Source organism: Labeo rohita, chromosome 7 (genome assembly GCF_022985175.1).
Source record: "Labeo rohita strain BAU-BD-2019 chromosome 7, IGBB_LRoh.1.0, whole genome shotgun sequence".
In the NCBI taxonomy this organism is placed as follows: Eukaryota; Metazoa; Chordata; class Actinopteri; order Cypriniformes; family Cyprinidae; genus Labeo; species Labeo rohita.
The window spans coordinates 14,134,228-14,141,089 of NC_066875.1; the positions used below are offsets into that span (position 1 = coordinate 14,134,228).

The window sequence follows — 6,862 nt, forward strand, 5'->3', positions numbered from 1 at the left end:
TACTTTAGCAAATTCTGAGAAATAAAGCCACAATTGCTGAAGTAGAATGTTTTTGTTTTTGGCTTTTTTGGAGTAATGAACATTGATTCCACTGTTACCACTTTATCTGTGTGTAATGCACAATCATTAGATCAGAAAGTATTTGCAGTTGGGTGGAAACCTTATATGTCTAAAACCATTCCTTTATTATTGTAATTATTGGTGAAAATAGCTGATCTGCAAGCTCACAATGTGTTGAACTTATAGATCGGCTGCTATTTTCACAACTTATGTGTGACACTGCCCAGCAGCAATCTCCAATACTTATTGACCTAAATTAATTTGTTAAAAGACTATACTTCTTTTTTCTTTTTTTTGACTAAAACTAGACTAAAACCTTTTTGAGTTTTTGTCGACTAAATCTGGACTAAAACTATCACATATAGAAGTGACTAAAATTTGACTAAAACTAATAAGCATTTTAGTCCAAAAGACTAAGACTAAGACTAAATCTAAGATGGTTGTCAAAAACAACACTGGTCATTTAACAATGCAAAGCCACATGTCCTAGTCATCATGTTCATGTTTTTGTCTGCTTGACAGGACCATACAAAGTTGTGTATCTTGTATTAGAGCAGTTAAAATTTGATGCTTTGAGTACAATTCTCTCATACTGACCACTGGTTGTTCAATAAGTCACCTCATGGCAAAGAACTCTGAAGATTTAAGAATTAGAATTGTTGCTCTCCACAAAGATGGCCTAGGCTATAAGAGGTTCAGTAACAACCTGAAACTGAGTTACAGTATTGTGGCCAGGGTCATACAGAGGTTTTCCAAGATGGATTCCATTCGGAATAGGCCTCACAAGGGTCGATCAACGAAGTTGAGTGCTTGTTCTGTGCATCATGTGCAGAACCTGGCTTCAAAAAACAGATGCATGAGTGCTGCCAGCATTGCTTTAGAGGTTGCAGAAGTAAAAGGTCTGCTTGTTAGTGCTCAGACCATACGCTACACACTGCAACAAGTCAGTTTGCATTGGCATCATCTGAGAGGGAAGCCTCTGCTGAAGCTGGCTTACAAGAAAGCCTGCAAACAATTAGCTGAAGACAACCTGTCCAAGAGCATGAATTATTGGATCCATGTCCTATGGTCTGATGAGAGTAAGATAAACTTGTCTGGCTTAGATGGTGTCCAGCATGTGTGGTGATGCCCTGGTGAGGAGTACCAAGAAAATTGTGTCTCTCCTAAAGTCAAGCATGGTGGTGGTGGTAGCATCATGGTCTGGAGCTGCATGAGTGCTGCTGGTACTGGGGAGCTGCGGTTCATTGAGGGAAACATGGATTCCATTATGTACTGTACATTTCCGAAGCAGAACATGATGCCTTGCTGAGGAAGGTGCAGGTGAAGGTGATCTGACCTGAATCCTATTGACCTGTGCAGCTCTGGTGGATTCCATGCCCAGAATGATTAAGGCAGTGCTAGATAACAATGGTGCTAACACAGAATATTAACACTCTGGACACAGTTTTGACAAGTTCACTTAGGGTGTACTCACTTTTGTTGCCAGCTGTTTTGACAATAATGGCTGTATGTTGAGTTCTTTTTAGGGGACATTAAAAATACACTGCTACAAGTTGCACATTTACTACTCTAAAATATATCCAAGTTTCATTTCTATAGTATTGTCCCTTGAGAAGATATACTAGATATAAAATGATTGCTGAAATGTGAGGGGTGTACTCACTTTTGTGAGATACTGTCTGTGTGTGTGTGTGTGTGTTTGTGTATATATATATATATATATATATACACAGTAAAAATAGATGGGTTATTTTTTTAACCCAATAGATGGGTTACACATATTGGGTCACTGTGTTGGGTTATTTTCTAAAACGTTGGGTTATTTTTTTTAAACATCGTTGGGTTGTTTTTAATAATAACCCAGCGTTGGGTTTAATTGGTTCCCGCGGCGACAGTTCAAATTTTAACGGTCGACAGTGTCTGACCACAGAAGAAGCTGCTGCTGCATCAGTGTGAGGTAAGTAATAGGGTTTAAATAACTCTTATAACATTATACTTATACGAAGAACGTGAAATGCACTTCAAAATTGAACTTTTGTTGTTGTATGTTTGTTTTTTTTTAACGAAGATGTAGTTTCCTTTAGTCAGTGTATTGTAACGTTACTGCAGAGAATGAGCTCCATTGTAAACGAATAACGTCACGTTAACTTAGCTGTCCCAGTTAGGTTGCTAGCAGTAATAAATTAAATAAACATTAGCAGAAAGTTGTAAAACTGTTTAGAGATGTATTACAGTAACCTAAAGTTAATAATGTATGGTGGAATGTATACAGGACTACTTATATTACTGAAATCACCGTCTACCATTACTACAGGTTTAGTATTATTTTACAGCTGATGAAGGGTTCTAGACATACGGTTTCTGACTACAGTTTGTTTGGTCGCATTAATGGTTATCACATTTAACTTTATATGGGAAATGGCTAATGTTAAATGAGACATTGTTGATTTAAACCGCGCCGCACGAACCTTTCAACTTCGGTCCAGTATGTAACCTTAGCTCAGCGGCAGCTCAGAGAGATGCGCTCAAATTCAGTTAATTCTCTGTTTAGAAAAGTCTACAAATAATCACATTTCCCAAAAGCAAGACGTGATGGGAGAAACGAAGCTTTTCAAAGTTTCGAATCAATTAAACGAATCGCTTAATTCGCAAAATGATTCACTGCTTCCAATCGTTCGTGACACAACGGCGACGCCTGCTGGTCAAAACAAGGCAAGCGTCAGTTGTTTGGAAAGCGAGCACTAATTGGAATAACACTAAATGTGTTTTTATGGTTTATTTATATTGAATATTGTTATGCATATATTAGATTCGCCTCTAATTACAGCCATTTCTATTATAAAGCTATGACAGATTTGCATGTTTTTTTAAATGTGTACTAAATGTGTTTATACTTATTTTTAGACATTGGGTTCTTCAGTGAAGGAAAAATTACAACAGTGGAATCTCATACATTAAACATCCACATGCCAATTAACTGAAATATTTCAAGGTAAGTAAACTATTTATATTAGTGATCCATATACATTACCAGTCAAAAGTTTTTGGACAGCAAGATTTTTAATGTTTTTAAAGAATTCCCTTCTGTCTAAGCCTGCATTTATTTCATCCAAAATACAGCATTTAAAATAACCGCTTTCTATTTGAATATATTTAAAATGTAATTGTCCAGTCTTTTCAAAGCTTTTAAAATAGAAAGCAGTTATTTAAAATAGTAAAAATATTTCACAATATTACTGCTTTTACTGTATTTTGGATCAAATAAATACAGGCTTAGTGAGTAGAAAAGAATTCTTTAAATAACTTTAAAAATCTTACTGTTCAAAAACTTCTGATTAGTAGTGTAGGTTTTCCAACAATTATGAAAAAATGTTTCTAGTTTATCTGTAAAATGTTTCTTCTTCTGCTTCATCTTATCACAGAGGAAGGAGTCAATGAAGGAAGTTTTATGCGACCGGATGACACCAGCATTGCTGCACTAACTCCAAGAGAAGAAGTTTTTAGCATTTTCAACGGTGAAACAGTGGAACAGAAGACCTTACTACAAGCAGTGGATCTGTGTTTCAGACATTTCTACATTTATGACATCTACTACCCAAAGCTCCTCTGCACCCATTTGCAGCACACAGTCTTTAATATTCCAGGAGTTCTTTCAACACATTACCTCTTCCTTAGAAACTTTGTATTTATTGATCCGTAAAAACTTTTTATGTTGCTGATTATCAGCAAGTCCAGCAGCCAGCAGATTTACTTTGTTTTATTATTATTATTATTATTATTATTATTACTTGTGTTTATGATTTTTTATTTTTGTTTTATTGATAAAAGTTTGTATGTTATGTTTGTTTTATTTGTGCACATTTGTGTATGTGTTGATATAAATAAATATGAATTGATACACATTTATGACCCTGGACAACAAAACCGGTCATAAGTATCATGGGTACATTTGTAGAAATAGCCAAAATTGCATTGTATGGGTCAAAATTATCAAATTTTCTTTCATGCCAAAAATCATTAGAATATTAAGTAAAGATCATGTTCCATGGAGATATTTTGTAAATCTCCTACCATAAGTATATTGAAACTGAATTTATTATTAGTAATATGTGTTGCTAATAACTTCACTTGGACAACTTTAAAGGCAATTTTCTCAATATTTAGATTTTTTTGCACCCTCAGATTCCAGATTTTCAAATAGTTGTTCTATCCTATCAAACCACATATTAATAGAAAGCTTATTTATTGAGCTTTCAGATGATGTTTATATTTAAATACAAAAAAACTTGACCCTTATGACAGGTTTTGTGGACCAGAATCAGATAAATAAACATTAGTTTTGAATAGTTGGTTTTGAATTCAGTGTACATCTTGAAAATATGTCAGTTGTGTGTGCATATTTGTGTTTTGAATGTATTATATTTTCACATTCTTGTACACTTATTTTGTAAACATTTGCAGTATGACTGTTTTACATTTAAAAATATATTTGTAAAAAAAAATATTTGCATATTTAAATAAAATATTTATTTGAAAACAAAGTAGTGTTATAGTGTATTTTTATAAAAAAAATAAATAAATAAATAAAAACTGATATAAATGAATCTAAATAATTAACTCAACTGTTGGGTTACTTTTAACCCAACTGGATTTTAACCCAATTCATTGGGTTAAAATAACCCATAGATGGGAAGGTGCTATACCAACCCATAGTTGGGTTACTAGTTGGGTTATTTTTAACCCAACATTTTTTAGTGAGTATATATGTATGTATATACATATACTATAAAGTGTAAATACTGTAGAGCCAACACTATCTCATAGCAGTTTGTAATTATACATTTCGAGGAATTGTTGGATAACAATTCATAATTTTGTATGAATTTGTATGAATGTCATACAATCTGCTTACAGCCTCCTGACAATTGTGATTGCAGGTCTGGCTAACACTCTTCGCTGTTTAAAGGGTTGATGAACTGCATTTTTTTTATTATTATTATTATTTAATATTGCTTGCTGAGGTACACTTATGATGTTTGTATAATTTTTACATAAGATTTTTAAATAAAAGGCCATTTTCTACTTTGACTTTAGCCCTCTAATAAAACGCTTAATCCTTAAAGACTTCAGTGTAAACTCCCACTGCTATAACATCTTTGCATATGAATTACGTATTACACATGCAACTTTAACTTTTACCACTACTACAGCTGTCAAGAACTAAAAGCAACAACAAAAAAAGTTTAAAGCGTTATATTTAAATCTATAGCCTATTAAAGCACTGTATCATATTCAGTGTATGTATGTAGTTAGTCGCAGTTATGTTGTCAGTTAAGCCAAGAAATTACAAAAAAAGGCGACCAAAACTGCCTTAAAACTGTGCATGTAAGTGTTTATTATTTAAGAGTCACATTAAAGCAGTGTTAGATTCGCTTTAAGTTCATCAGTGGCAGCTTTTAAAGTGACAACAGCCAAAATATCCTAATAACCAGCTGCTGTGATGTCAAGTATCAAAGAACAAAAAAATAAAAGGAAATCAATAACTTCTGTAGTTTTAAGCTTTATCTTTTATTTAATTTAGATTTTAGTGTTTGATAACTTTATTAAATTTGGCTATATTTTCTTGCTGAAGGGCACAGGTTATGTGACAGTTACTATAATGGGTTTATGTGAGGATTGTTTTAAGTTCACTTAAATTACAAGTCTAATAAATGTTAAATTAAAAGCTCTCAATTATAATGTTGAATATCTATAGTCATGGTTTAATATTAGGAAAAAAATTCACAGAGACATCAGTTGGTATCAGTGGTATTTGCCTTTAGTCATAAATAAAAGATTTTATTATCAAAAATATACGTCCTTTATGTTGTTACTACATTAATTCAAAGATTGAATGTGAAATTATTGCAATATAAAAGTAAAATTTAAAAATTGTAATGTTAGGTGGGATTAATCGCGATTAATTTCATTAAAAATGTGTGATTGATTATTTTTTTAATAGTTTGACACCACTAATATATATATATATATATATATATATATTTTTTTTTTTTTAGTGGCGTCCGTTTATAATCACTAAAAAGCTGTCACTCATCTTAGTTCATCGTGATCTCACAAAGATACGTTATAATCTCTCTTATTTACATCGCCTGATGCGTCTACTTTGTTATAATAGGATGATTTGTGCTGAAACACAACGTTACCTCAACAAAAACTCGATTTGAGTGGTGAGTGGATATAACTTAAATGCCTCTGATTTAAGAAATCAACAGATATGTCTGTGATTGTTACGTGCTCAACACAACATGTTGAAACAGAAAACGATATTCAGAGCACACACACTGGATAGTTTGTTAAATCTGCAATGAATTGCCATTATTACAGCTTAAACTGAGGGTGCTATTGATTTCGTTTGAACACCCCCGTAGAACCGGGCCTGATTGTAGCCAATGAGAGACATGTCTGTTTACAGCATAAATTTTTAGAAACAAACAACAACAACAAAAACGAATACTTGAACATACCTCAACATGATAAGAACTATGTAAATGATAGAAATCATCTTTGGGTAATTTGATTTTTAGTTTGGCTCACAACCCCTTTTTTATGTGGAGATCATTACATTTATGCCATCAACAGACATGTCTGTCATTGGCTACAATGCTCATCAGTGCATATGAGGTATGTTCAAGTGTTTGTTTGTTTTTTCTAAAAAGTTTGATTTTAGTTATTTAATGCTAGAAAAATAGGGTGCAGTGTTTGGGCAGAACCTTAAAACCAGAGTTCCATGTCATGATCACTA

General features: G+C 32.9%; 1 long non-coding RNA gene across 1 annotated transcript; it reads left to right on the plus strand.

The window, feature by feature from the left end:
* The first annotated feature begins 1,792 nt into the window (after positions 1-1,792).
* Positions 1,793-4,232, plus strand: LOC127167542 (uncharacterized). Its single transcript, XR_007827997.1, has 2 exons — positions 1,793-3,052; positions 3,483-4,232. It is a non-coding gene; the product is annotated as an uncharacterized LOC127167542 (long non-coding RNA).
* The last annotated feature ends 2,630 nt before the right edge of the window (positions 4,233-6,862 follow it).